The sequence below is a fragment of the Pungitius pungitius genome, chromosome 21 (genome assembly GCF_949316345.1).
Source record: "Pungitius pungitius chromosome 21, fPunPun2.1, whole genome shotgun sequence".
Classification (NCBI taxonomy): domain Eukaryota; kingdom Metazoa; phylum Chordata; class Actinopteri; order Perciformes; family Gasterosteidae; genus Pungitius; species Pungitius pungitius.
In genome coordinates this window covers 8,170,288-8,185,196 of record NC_084920.1, presented here as the reverse complement: position 1 = coordinate 8,185,196, position 14,909 = coordinate 8,170,288, and positions in this window count along the sequence as shown.

Below are 14,909 nucleotides of genomic sequence, written 5' to 3'. Positions count from 1 at the left end.
CCTCCGAGAGTTTAAATCCGATCCATTTCAAAATCAGGCAAGTTGATCCTGACAACCGTGGGGTCAAAAGTTATTAAAATCAAGAGTTTTCATAAAACTACCTGGGCGTGATCTTGCGTCCAGTTTGGATGATTTTCTTCAAAATGTAAAATGTTATAACTCCAAGGAACATTGATTTCCCTATCAGGGAACTCGAGCTGCGTAAAACGCTGTGGGGAACGCCCCTGCGTGACCGCGTCATGAAGCACGTGTGAAAATTCAACCAATGGCGAGCTGGGACGCCGGACCAGGGCGCTACAAAGGGACCCGAAGGGCAGGACCATTCATCTCTGTGCCTTCATCTAGTGCGTGTGAAGTTTTCCACTTAGATAGTAATGGCTGAGCGGTTTGTCCAGTGTGTTCCCCCTTGCACCCGATTTATTACAGGCAGAGACCCGCACGACCTGTGTCTCGCGTCTCTCGTCGGGCTCTCTTCAATGGGGACAGCTCGACAAGGCGTGCTCCCCGCGGCACGAGCCGAGGCGGAGCCCCGGTTGCCTTCCTGGGGATCACAAATGGATCTCACGGAGGATTCCGGGACGGCTGATGCCTTTTCCCGGCCCTTCACCGTGGGATCCAGGCGCTCGTTTCCGGAGGCGGAGGCATGCTCCGCGGCTTCCTCCACCCCGGACGAGACGCCGCTCTCACGTTTTTCCGGCTCCGAGGAGCTGGACGTGGTGAGCGTAGAGGCAGCGGAGGCTGACGCCAAGGCGACTCATTCCCCCGCGGCCGCAAAAGAATTGCTGGAGGTCCTCACCCGAGCCGCTGACAGATTACATATCAGCTGGCCGGCGGGTGAGCAGCAGGCGTCTGCTCCCGGTAGACTGCAGGAGCGTTTTTTACCTTCCCGCAGAGTGCCTCCACGCCGATGCCTGCCATTCTTCCCAGACGTCCACACTGAGGTGTCGGCGTCCTGGAGTAGGCCAGTGTCTGCTCGCGTGTACAACCCGCGTACGGCATTGTACTTGTCTTTAGCTGAGGCTAAGCGACATGGCTACGGAAGGATGCCGGCCGCAGAGGGGGCCCTGGCGAGCCATATTTCCCCCGCGGACGTGTCGTTGAGGACACCGGTACTGCCCACCAAGCCTTCGAGGACTACCTTGGTTCTTGTGGGCAGGGCTTACTCTGCGGCGGGACAAGCGGCGTGCTGCCTGCACACGATGGCGCTTATCCAAGCGTATCAGGCAGAGCTACTGGCCGACGTGGCCGAGGGGACGGAGCTAACGCTGGAGGCAGTGAGTGAGCTGAGGCACACGGCTGACCTCGCGTTACGAGCCACCAAAGAGACGGCGAAGTCCGTCGGCCGCTCCATGGCAGCCATGGTGGCTACGGAGCGGCACCTTTGGCTGAGCCACTCCGCACTGCAGGAGAAGGACAAGTCCTTCTTCCTGGATGCCCCTCTCTCCCCCACTACCCTCTTCGGAGGTGCCATTGGGGATGTGGCGGATAAACTCCGCGCCGAGAGGTGGCAGGCGGAGGCGCTCGATTCTTTCGTTCCCCGACGACGCCACGTCCGCAGGGCCGTCCGGACTGGTCTGAGGACCGCCGCCGCAGAGAGGACTTCGTCCAACAGAGAGTGACCCCCACCGGAGGTGGTAGGGTGCCACCGCACTCTCCGGGAGTCGGTCCGTTGTTCCTGCCGCCACTTCGGGGCACGACCGGGTCCAGCGAGCGTGAGCCCGAGGGCCGCTCGCCCCCTCTAAGGAGGGTGCCGGCTCTACTACATCAGCGCTTCCCTGCCAGTACACTGTTACAGTGTGTGGTGTCTGTAGACCCGGGACTTCCAGAGACCCAAGGGGCCGGAGCCCCTGAGAAACTTTTTGGGTGAGTGGCGAGCCCTCCCCAACGTATCTCAATGGGTCCTGCACACAATCAATGTCGGCTACGCCATCCAGTTTAGGTGGCGGCCGCCTCGATTTCGGGGCGTACTACCTACGGTGGTAGACCCCCAGCAGGCTCTGGTGTTGGAACAGGAAATACAGACCCTGCTGCGGAAGGGAGCCATAGAACGAGTTCTCCCCCCAGACAGAGAGTCAGGCTATTATAGCCGGTACTTCATCGTTCCAAAGAAGGATGGGTGTTTGCGTCCGATTCTGGATCTCTGCCGTTTGAACCGCGCTGTTGCGAAGATGAGCTTCAAAATGCTCACTCTCAAACAGATCGCGGCACAAATCAGGTCCGAGGACTGGTTTGTCACGGTGGATCTCCAGGACGCTTACTTTCATATTCCCATCCTCCCTCGACACAGGAAGTTCCTGAGGTTCGCTTTTTGGGGATAAAGCTTACCTGAAGTAGGGGCGTCTCATCCTCTGCCAGTGTATGGTAGTTAGGGGATATACTGGGAAAGTTACACCTATGAACACTTATGCTCTTAATATATCCCTTAGGTCATCACCGTGACATGAACACGTCCTAAGGCCTAGTTTTATTTATTATTATAATTCAGAACTTGAGAGTTTCTCTGAAGCTGAAGTTCTGCTGCCGGTTTAAAGTCTCGATGACCGTCTCCTCAAGGCCTTTAACTAAAACATTGTTAGTTTTAATGCACAATGAAGGACAATAACAAGCTGCACTCTGCAGATACAGACAAGACTTTAAAGTTACATTCAAACATGAAGTTATGAATCTAAACTCTGCCCTCAAACAGACGTAACCGGTGAACAACATCAGTCTCTGAGACCACATTAATAACACGTTATATAGTGGAGCACATTAATGAAAAATCGTTCACTTTGTAGTACAAGCGCCAAATTTGGTACACAAGTGCTTTTGGACCTACTATCTCATAAAAGTACGTTGCCCACTTGAACAAACAAAGTGGCCACCATTTTTCAAGATGGCCGCCATTCGAAGTGGTTTGAAACAGCGTTTGAACTATATTTTGATTGAATAGTCCTATTCTGATGGTTTATACATTGAAATATGTGTTTTTGCACATGAGAAATACAACTCTGCATTTAGAAAATCAAAATTATTGAATATTATGATGATACAATGCGAATTAAATGAAAAAAACACTCACAAAGACATTAGTTTCACTTAAAGCTTTTGGACCTGTAAGCTACTTGTAGGGGAGGCCACATAGAGGCTGTCTTTGTCTCCCCCATTTTTTTTTTTTTTGTATAGGCTATTTATTTATTTTTTTAGATAACGGTATAAAAACACAGAAAAGGTGTCAAAGCATAGGCTGCATGTTTTACGATCCAGAACTTGAATCAACATAACTTAAAAAATAATAATACAAATATCCAACTCAAACATTCAACTTAAACTTGGTTGTTCTATTTTCTTAGCCCTCACATGCACAGGCACACAACTGTGTGCACTTCAGGCCAAAGCGATAGCATTTGCATCGTCCTTGGCATTCAGTCTTGCAGCCACATTTTGTCAACTGCTCACAAGTCTGAGCAATGGGTGGAAGGGTTGTCCAGAGAACTTGCCAGATCTGACCATCTTTTTGCCAGCCCCAGTTGGCAGGACTTTCAGTTTGCATTTTGCACACTGTTGCTTGGCCCCATATGCAGGCAGCTTGGAAAGCAGACCGTTTCACATGCTGAACGAGGGATGCGCTTGTTGGTGGAATGGCATCATAAGACCTTTGCTTCCGAGCAAACAAGTCCAGTCTTGCCTCATCAACCTTGCATGTAGTACTTTGCTTGTCATACATGGTGATGACAAACTTCTCAAGGATGTTGAGGTCTGCATCTTCTATGATAGGTGGGTATTGGCTGAGCTTTTTGAAGACAGGACTAACTTCAGGGCAAACCTCCCATGCTTGCCATGCACTTTTCTTGCTTTTACCACGGAAAGCTGGCAAAACATCGCAGCCAGTGAAGGCATGGAAGAACAGCATGCCACTGGATTTCTCTGGGCCAAGATTCACCACCATATCATGAATTGGCAACCACCTAATGGACTGACCCTGGCCAAATTCTATCCAGATCTTTTCCAAGCCTGCATCCTGAAGAGTCGCAAAAACATTGACTGCAACCACAAGAATATCTGTGTCGCATGCCTTTATCAACACAGACTTTATCTGTTGCTTGGCTGCATGAAGAGCATGTGTGAAGATTCTGGAGTCAGCTTCTTCGTGGTTGCAAGGACTTAAACCTTCAAGGCTGATGGGTTTGTTTGTAAGAGCCTGCTCTCCTTTGGTCACAACTACGACATTGTCAGGACACAAGGTCACTATCTTCTCTGCTAGGAACCCAAAGAGTTCAGTCTTGTTTTCATTGTTCACGAATTTCATTGTTCATAGCTTTTCCAGTTGGGCGGTAGTTTGGTTTTGTCGGTCACTCTACGTCGACCTCCCTTACCTCTGTTTGACCTTGTTTCAGCCTTCAGGCTTGAAGTCCAGTAGACATAAAAAATTATGTCTGTTCGCTCATACTTTGATGAGTATGCCTGGATCTTTGGAACTACATCTTGGACAGCATATTCCTCAAAGGTCTTTGATGTCTTTGGAGACAATGAATACACAAGAGAGGAACCATCAATGATAATAGCACCACATTCTGGTTGTTCAGAACACATCTGAGCTGCGCTCATTTCTGGGGTTTGCCAGCTATTATCGTCGATTCCTCGAGGGGTTTGCCCAGCTGGCGGCACCATTGCATCGCTTGGTGGCTGAGACGTCAGGCAAGAGGTCCAAGAAGGCTGCCAGTAAGGCTCTGGATGCTGTATGGACTCCGCAATGTGAGCAGAGTTTTGAGGGACTGAAAGATCGGCTTGTCTCCGCTCCTGTGTTGGCATTTGCAGACTTTTCGCGTCCCTTCATTTTAGAGGTAGACGCTAGCTGTAGTGGCCTGGGAGCTGTTCTCTCCCAGGAGACTGACAGTGGGGTGAGACCAGTGGCTTACGCCAGCAGAGGACTTCGACAGACTGAGCGTAATACGGCGACTTACAGCTCCATGAAGTTGGAGTTCTTGGCTCTTAAGTGGGCTATGACAGAAAAGTTTCGAGACTACCTGTTGGGTCACAAGTGCACGGTGTACACCGATAATAATCCGTTAAGCCATCTCCAGTCTGCTAAACTGGGGGCTACGGAACATCGGTGGGCGGCTCAGCTTGCAGTTTTTGATTTTGAGATAAAGTACAGATCCGGTCGTAGTAACCGGAATGCTGATGCCCTTTCAAGACAGTATTCTTCGGGTTTAGATTCTGCTGTCCCGTTGTTGCCGGGAGGCCAAGTCTTGCCTGACCTTCAGCCTGGCCAACCGTTGGAGCAGCCTGTAGTAGCCACTTTAGCCCTGGTCTCTGCGCTCCCAGCCCATTCAGCTTCTGATCTCCAGTTATTACAACAGAATGATCCCTTGTTCAAGGAGATTATGGTGTTCTGGCGACAAAAATCTCCACCTACCGCAGTTAAACGGCGGCATCTTTCTAAACCAGCTTTGAAGATGTTAACACAGTGGGGGCGCCTGGTAGAGCGGGACGGGGTTTTGTTCCGCCAGGTCCTTCGCTCAGATGGGGGGGAGGGATTCCTCCAACTGTTGCTGCCTGCAGTTCTCCAGCGGGAACCCCTGAATCTGCTTCATCAGCAACATGGCCATCAAGGTATTGAAAGGACCACAGAGTTGGTCCGGCAGCGTTGTTACTGGCCCGGGATGTCTACTGACATCCGCAATTGGGTGCGTGAGTGTGAGCGGTGTCAGGTCGCTAAGGACTCTGGACCGGTGCCACATAGTTTTATGGGCCATCTGCTTGCCTCCCGACCAAATGAAATACTGGCCATTGATTTTACACTGTTGGAGCCTTCTCGAAATGGGTTTGAAAATGTGTTGGTCATGACAGATGTTTTTAGTAAGTTCACGGTAGCTGTGCCTACACGTGACCAGACTGCCTCTACTGTGGCCCAGGTTCTTGTGGCAGAGTGGTTCTATAAGTTTGGTGTGCCAAGTCGCTTGCACTCTGATCAAGGGAGGAGTTTTGAAAGCACTTTGATCCAACAACTTTGCTTGATGTATGGTATAACTAAATCTCGTACTACTCCTTACCATCCGGCGGGAAATGGGCAGTGTGAGCGCTTCAATCGAACACTGCACAACCTTCTCCGAACATTGCCCTTGACGCAGAAGCGGAATTGGGCATCTTGTCTACCTTATGTCCTCTTCTGTTATAATACAACACCTCATAAGAGTACTGGGGAATCCCCTTATTACTTGATGTTTGGCCAACAACCAAGGCTGCCCATTGACTTCCTTTTGGGGCGTGTGGAAGAACCAAGGCCGGGTGAGGTGCAAGGATGGGTGGCAGAGCACCAGGAAAAGTTGAGGGTTGCCTTTGATTGTGCTCGTGAGCGGCTGCTTACAGCAGCAAGTCGTCGGAAGGAGCGGCATGATCAGCACGTGAGGGAGGTACCGCTGCTGGTGGGCCAGCTGGTGTATGTGAGGGATCATGGTGCCAGGGGCCGTCATAAGCTGCGAGACCTGTGGAACTCGGAGGTTCATCAGGTGGTGAGTGCTTCATCGGAAGGGGCAGTTTATGCGGTGGCACCGGTGAACGCACTGCACAAAGTAAGGAATGTGCATCGCGACATGTTGAAGGCTGTGGTACAGCCAGTTGAGGTTGATCTGTTACCCACTCAAGCACCATCACCGTTGGATGTGGCTCAGCTGGACGAGTCATCAAATAGTGACTTGTGGCTATTGGTGTCCAGTGCTACACCAGTTGCCCCAGCTCCTGGTTCCCTGGAACCTTCCACAGCAACTAGGCCGGACCAGGGCCTGTTGCTTCCATCCTTTCAGTCACAGTCGCAAGTGCCATTGTCCTTGGCCTCGGAGCAGCCTGGTACGAGTGGGCAAGTTATGCGTCGCACCACCCGTCCCACTGCCGGTCACCATTCAAATGTTCATCGGCTTCCTCAGCCTGTTAGGGGTACGGCTGGTGGCCTGGCCGGGAGGCCTTCAGACCCATCGTTGAATCTGCAATTGGTCATCTTTCGGCCGTGGTCTTGATCTAGGGGGCCTTCTTTACCGTCGGGACGACGATACAAAAAACGAGGGGTAGGTGTGACCGGATGAGGGTTTTCCCCTCCCTCTTTCCTGTACACAGGGGTGCGGACCAGCACACCTGGGGCTAATTTTAATTGATTGGATTGATTGGATTGCATGGTATTGTTTGTTGTTTTCTTTATAGTCCTCAAACTCCTTATCGCAGAACATATTGCCATTTTAAAAGAGTATTAAACAAATAAAACTATATTTTTATAATTATCTTATGGTCTCTGACCCCTGATTTGGTGAACGGCTCTGCGTGCCTTAATAAGAATGGTCTTGGGCCTATCCAGAGTGGCGTTGCTGGAGATTATTATTCCTTCTTGAGTGTCATAGGAAGCGTGTATTGCCACATGTGGCGTTGCTGGCAGGATTATTATTCCTTCTGGAGTGTCTCCAGAGTATTGTGGAGTATTGCCACACTTGGATCATTAACATTCTTCTGTTAACGATTCGGCTCAAAAATGGACTTAAGCAGCCCCACTAAGTACAGTTAAATCTCATGTATAACCGCTATGGAGACGTGAACACCAGTGTCGCATTTCAATAAGACTCGCCGAAAACAGGCTGCTCTCTGTGGGCTGAGATGAGCTGACCGCCCGGTACTGAAGGGTCTGACGGTCTGTTAACTACACCTCACATCTCCCACATCCACGGAGCAAATTGTTACAAAGGCTGAATGTTGACAAACCGGCCGCGGAAAAGTTGCTTTAACTAACTTCAGTCATGAAATTACATTATGTTACTTAAATATGAGTATTTATAAACTTTGACATGAAGTTGTGTTTTTTTTCCTCTGTCGTTGTTGCCTGTTACTGAGGTGAAATGCATTCTGGGATATTTGGCTCTCACAAGAACAGACCAGCCTGCTCCGATGTATTCTGGGTAAAATGGGCGGGGCGAGTCACATCTGGGTATAATGACCGTTCTCGTCCAGATGCGGACTTTAGAATTGGAAGAGTACTCGGGCTGCGACTGATGACGTTTCACGAGTCCACGAGAACAAATGTCGACGCAAGAACACATATTGAGAAAGGGTCACTGTCTCTGTATCTCCCACAATAAAGTAGTGACGTAGTGACTTATGATTTTAATGCTTCCACATTTGAACGTTGCTTGGTATTTCACCTGTTGTGATCAATTCTTTCCAATGGTGTTAAGTGTGTACCTTGATTTTTTTTTTGCTCATTGCAACCCTTCTCTGCAAGGAGGGCTAACAATGCATGGTGCTATTCATTAAAGAATTGGGTAAAGAGTCAAGCCACATATGAAAAGGCTCATGGAGAGCAATCTTGCCTTGACTGAATGGGGGCAATCAAAATTATTTTAGTGATGTTTTGATCATTGATTCACAACAAGTCCTGTGTTGTAGAAGTTGGCTTGATGATTTGGAATCTGTAGTTCATGAGACCACAGACTCAGGATTTAATGCCAGCCCCAAGAGTGATTTATTTTGTCTCTTTAGTCTCTTTTTGACCTGCGAGTTTGTATGACCACTGCCCTCCCCCGACATGCAAGGGGAAGCGAAGGCCCATTCATTGCTGTTAGCAGCTTCAATTTTCATTATGTTTTGAAGGAATAGATATAGTTTTAGAACCTGATTCACTTAACTACGTTTTGACCATTTTTCTTACTTTCAAAGCTTTTGCAGAATGAGAAAACATCTAAAACGGACTCTAATGAAGAATGCTTTAGCTTACACTGTTTCTATCAAGCAAATTACCTTTTTTCATCACTTTCATTACGGTATGAAGGAATAGGTATAGTTTTAGAACCTGATTCACTCAACTACGTTTTGACCATTTTTCTTACTTTCAAAGCTTTTGCAGAATGTGAAAACTTCTAAAACGGACTCTAATGAAGAATGCTTTAGCTTACACTGTTTCTATCAAGCAAATTACCTTGATCATTTTTGTTAGTTTTAAAGCTTTCGCAGAAGGAGAAAACAGCTAAAACGGACTGTATGAAGATTGCTTTAGCTTACACTGTTTCTTTCAAGCAAATGACCTCTTTCATCATTTTCATTATTGTATGAAGGAATAGGTATAGTTTTAGAACCTGACTCACTCAACTACGTTTTGACCATTATTGTTACTTTCAAAGCTTTTGCAGAAGAGGAAAACAGTTAAAACGGACTGTATGAAGATTGCTTTAGCTTACACTGTTTCTATCAAGCAAATGACCTCTTTCATCATTTTCATTATTGTATGAAGGATTAGGTATAGTTTTAGAACCTGATTGACTCAACTACGTTTTGACCATTATTGTTACTTTCAAAGCTTTTGCAGAAGGAGAAAACAGCTAAAACGGACTGTATGAAGAATGCTTTAGCTTACACTGTTTCTGTCAAGGAAATTACCTTGACTATTATTGTTAGTCTTAAAGCTTTTGCAGAAGGAGAAAACAGCTAAAACGGACTGTATGAAGATTGCTTTAGCTTACACTGTTTCTATCAAGCAAATGACCTCTTTCATCATTTTCATTATTGTATGAAGGATTAGGTATAGTTTTAGAACCTGACTCACTCAACTACGTTTTGACCATTATTGTTACTTTCAAAGCTTTCGCAGAAGGGGAAAACAGTTAAAACGGACTGTATGAAGATTGCTTTAGCTTACACTGTTTCTATCAAGCAAATGACCACTTTCATCATTTTCATTATTGTATGAAGGAATAGGTATAGTTTTAGAACCTGATTGACTCAACTACGTTGTGACCATTATTGTTACTTTCAAAGCTTTCGCAGAAGGAGAAAACAGCTAAAACGGACTGTATGAAAATTTTTTTAGCTTACACTGTTTCTTTCAAACAAATGACCTTTTTTCATCACTTTCATTACGGTATGAAGGAATAGGTATAGTTTTAGAACCTGATTCACTCAACTACGTTGTGACCATTATTGTGACTTTCAAAGCTTTCGCAGAAGGAGAAAACAGCTAAAACGGACTGTATGAAGATTGCTTTAGCTTACACTGTTTCTATCAAGCAAATGACCTTTTTTCATCACTTTCATTACGGTATGAAGGATTAGGTATAGTTCTAGAACTTGATTGACTCAACTACGTTTTGACCATTATTGTTACTTTCAATGCTTTCGCAGAAGGAGAAAACCGCTAAAACGGACTGTATGAAGATTGATTTAGCTTACACTGTTTCTATCAAGCAAATTACCTCCTTCATCATTTTCATTATTGTATGAAGGATTAGTTATAGTTTTAGAACCTGACTCACTCAACTACGTTTTGACCATTTTTCTTACTTTCAAAGCTTTTGCAGAATGAGAAAACATCTAAAACGGACTCTAATGAAGAATGCTTTAGCTTACACTGTTTCTATCAAGCAAATTACCTTTTTTCATCACTTTCATTACGGTATGAAGGAATAGGTATAGTTTTAGAACCTGATTCACTCAACTACGTTTTGACCATTTTTCTTACTTTCAAAGCTTTTGCAGAATGTGAAAACATCTAAAACGGACTCTAATGAAGAATGCTTTAGCTTACACTGTTTCTATCAAGCAAATTACCTTGATCATTTTTGTTAGTTTTAAAGCTTTCGCAGAAGGAGAAAACAGCTAAAACGGACTGTATGAAGATTGCTTTAGCTTACACTGTTTCTTTCAAGCAAATGACCTCTTTCATCATTTTCATTATTGTATGAAGGAATAGGTATAGTTTTAGAACCTGACTCACTCAACTACGTTGTGACCATTATTGTTACTTTCAAAGCTTTCGCAGAAGGAGAAAACAGCTAAAACGGACTGTATGAAAAATGTTTTTGCTTACACTGTTTCTATCAAGCAAATGACTCTTTCATCATTTTCATTATTGTATGAAGGATTAGGTATAGTTTTAGAACCTGATTGACTCAACTACGTTTTGACCATTATTGTTACTTTCAAAGCTTTTGCAGAAGGAGAAAACAGCTAAAACGGACTGTATGAAGAATGCTTTAGCTTACACTGTTTCTGTCAAGGAAATTACCTTGACTATTATTGTTAGTCTTAAAGCTTTTGCAGAAGGAGAAAACAGCTAAAACGGACTGTATGAAGATTGCTTTAGCTTACACTGTTTCTATCAAGCAAATGACCTCTTTCATCATTTTCATTATTGTATGAAGGATTAGGTATAGTTTTAGAACCTGACTCACTCAACTACGTTTTGACCATTATTGTTACTTTCAAAGCTTTCGCAGAAGGGGAAAACAGTTAAAACGGACTGTATGAAGATTGCTTTAGCTTACACTGTTTCTATCAAGCAAATGACCTCTTTCATCATTTTCATTATTGTATGAAGGAATAGGTATAGTTTTAGAACCTGATTGACTCAACTACGTTGTGACCATTATTGTGACTTTCAAAGCTTTCGCAGAAGGAGAAAACAGCTAAAACGGACTGTATGAAGATTGCTTTAGCTTACACTGTTTCTATCAAGCAAATGACCTTTTTTCATCACTTTCATTACGGTATGAAGGATTAGGTATAGTTCTAGAACTTGATTGACTCGACTACGTTTTGACCATTATTGTTACTTTCAATGCTTTCGCAGAAGGAGAAAACCGCTAAAACGGACTGTATGAAGATTGATTTAGCTTACACTGTTTCTATCAAGCAAATTACCTCCTTCATCATTTTCATTATTGTATGAAGGATTAGTTATAGTTTTAGAACCTGACTCACTCAACTACGTTTTGACCATTATTGTTACTTTCAAAGCTTTTGCAGAAGAAGAAAACAGCTAAAACGGACTGTATGAAGAATGCTTTAGCTTACACTGTTTCTATCAAGCAAATTACCTTTTTTCTTCATTTTCATTATGGTATAATGGTTTAGGTATAGTTTTAGAACCTGATTCACTCAACTACGTTGTGACCATTATTGTTACTTTCAAAGCTTTCGCAGAAGGAGAAAACAGCTAAAACGGACTGTATGAAAATTGTTTTAGCTTACACTGTTTCTTTCAAACAAATGACCTTTTTTCATCACTTTCATTACGGTATGAAGGAATAGGTATAGTTTTAGAACCTGATTCACTCAACTACGTTGTGACCATTATTGTTACTTTCAAAGCTTTTGCAGAAGAAGGATACATCTAAAACGGACTCTAATGAAGAATACATTAGCTTACACTGTTTCTATCAAGCATATTACCTTTTTTCTTCATTCTCATTATGGTATAATGGAGTAGGTATAGTTGTAGAATCTGACTCACAAAACTACGTTTTGACCATTATTGTTATTTTCAAAGCTTTTGCAGAAGGAGAAAACAGCTAAAAAGGACTGTATGAAGATTGCTTTAGCTTACACTGTTTCTTTCTAACAAATGACCTTTTTTCATCATTTTCATTACGGTATGAAGGAATAGGTATAGTTTTAGAACCTGATTCACTCAACTACGTTGTGACCATTATTGTTACTTTCAAAGCTTTTGCAGAAGAAGGATACATCTAAAACGGACTCTAATGAAGAATACATTAGCTTACACTGTTTCTATCAAGCATATTACCTCTTTCATCATTTTCATTATTGTATGAAGGAATAGGTATAGTTTTAGAACCTGATTGACTCAACTACGTTTTGACCATTATTGTTACTTTCAAAGCTTTTGCAGAAGGAGAAAACAGCTAAAACGGACTGTATAAAGAATGTTTTAGCTTACACTGTTTCTTTCAAACAAATTACCTTTTTTCATCACTTTCATTACGGTATGAAGGAATAGGTATAGTTTTAGAACCTGATTCACTCAACTACGTTGTGACCATTATTGTTACTTTCAAAGCTTTTGCAGAAGAAGGATACATCTAAAACGGACTCTAATGAAGAATACATTAGCTTACACTGTTTATATCAAGCATATTACCTTTTTTCTTCATTTTCATTATGGTATAATGGATTAGGTATAGTTGTAGAATCTGAATCACAAAACTACGTTTTGACCATTATTGTTATTTTCAAAGCTTTTGCAGAAGGAGAAAACAGCTAAAAAGGACTGTATGAAGATTGCTTTAGCTTACACTGTTTCTTTCTAACAAATGACCTTTTTTCATCATTTTCATTACGGTATGAAGGAATAGGTATAGTTTTAGAACCTGATTCACTCAACTACGTTGTGACCATTATTGTTACTTTCAAAGCTTTTGCAGAAGAAGGATACATCTAAAACGGACTCTAATGAAGAATACATTAGCTTACACTGTTTCTATCAAGCATATTACCTCTTTCATCATTTTCATTATTGTATGAAGGAATAGGTATAGTTTTAGAACCTGATTGACTCAACTACGTTTTGACCATTATTGTTACTTTCAAAGCTTTTGCAGAAGGAGAAAACAGCTAAAACGGACTGTATAAAGAATGTTTTAGCTTACACTGTTTCTTTCAAACAAATTACCTTTTTTCATCACTTTCATTACGGTATGAAGGAATAGGTATAGTTTTAGAACCTGATTCACTCAACTACGTTGTGACCATTATTGTTACTTTCAAAGCTTTTGCAGAAGAAGGATACATCTAAAACGGACTCTAATGAAGAATACATTAGCTTACACTGTTTATATCAAGCATATTACCTTTTTTCTTCATTTTCATTATGGTATAATGGATTAGGTATAGTTGTAGAATCTGAATCACAAAACTACGTTTTGACCATTATTGTTATTTTCAAAGCTTTTGCAGAAGGAGAAAACAGCTAAAAAGGACTGTATGAAGATTGCTTTAGCTTACACTGTTTCTTTCTAACAAATGACCTTTTTTCATCATTTTCATTACGGTATGAAGGAATAGGTATAGTTTTAGAACCTGATTCACTCAACTACGTTGTGACCATTATTGTTACTTTCAAAGCTTTTGCAGAAGAAGGATACATCTAAAACGGACTCTAATGAAGAATACATTAGCTTACACTGTTTCTATCAAGCATATTACCTCTTTCATCATTTTCATTATTGTATGAAGGAATAGGTATAGTTTTAGAACCTGATTGACTCAACTACGTTTTGACCATTATTGTTACTTTCAAAGCTTTTGCAGAAGGAGAAAACAGCTAAAACGGACTGTATGAAGAATGCTTTAGCTTACACTGTTTCTATCAAGCAAATTACCTTTTTTCTTCATTTTCATTATGGTATAATGGATTAGGTATAGTTTTAGAACCTGATTCACTCAACTACGTTGTGACCATTATTGTGACTTTCAAAGCTTTCGCAGAAGGAGAAAACAGCTAAAACGGACTGTATGAAGATTGCTTTAGCTTACACTGTTTCTATCAAGCAAATGACCTTTTTTCATCACTTTCATTACGGTATGAAGGATTAGGTATAGTTCTAGAACTTGATTGACTCAACTACGTTTTGACCATTATTGTTACTTTCAAAGCTTTCGCAGAAGGAGAAAACAGCTAAAACGGACTGTATGAAGATTGCTTTAGCTTACACTGTTTCTATCAAGCAAATTACCTCCTTCATCATTTTCATTATTGTATGAAGGATTAGTTATAGTTTTAGAACCTGACTCACTCAACTACGTTTTGACCATTATTGTTACTTTCAAAGCTTTTGCAGAAGAAGAAAACAGCTAAAACGGACTGTATGAAGAATGCTTTAGCTTACAATGTTTCTATCAAGCAAATTACCTTTTTTCTTCATTTTCATTATGGTATAATGGTTTAGGTATAGTTTTAGAACCTGATTCACTCAACTACGTTGTAACCATTATTGTTACTTTCAAAGCTTTCGCAGAAGGAGAAAACAGCTAAAACGGACTGTATGAAGATTGCTTTAGCTTACACTGTTTCTATCAAGCAAATTACCTTGACCATTATTGTTAGTTTTAAAGCTTTTGCAGAAGGAGAAAACAGCTAAAACGGACTGTATGAAGAT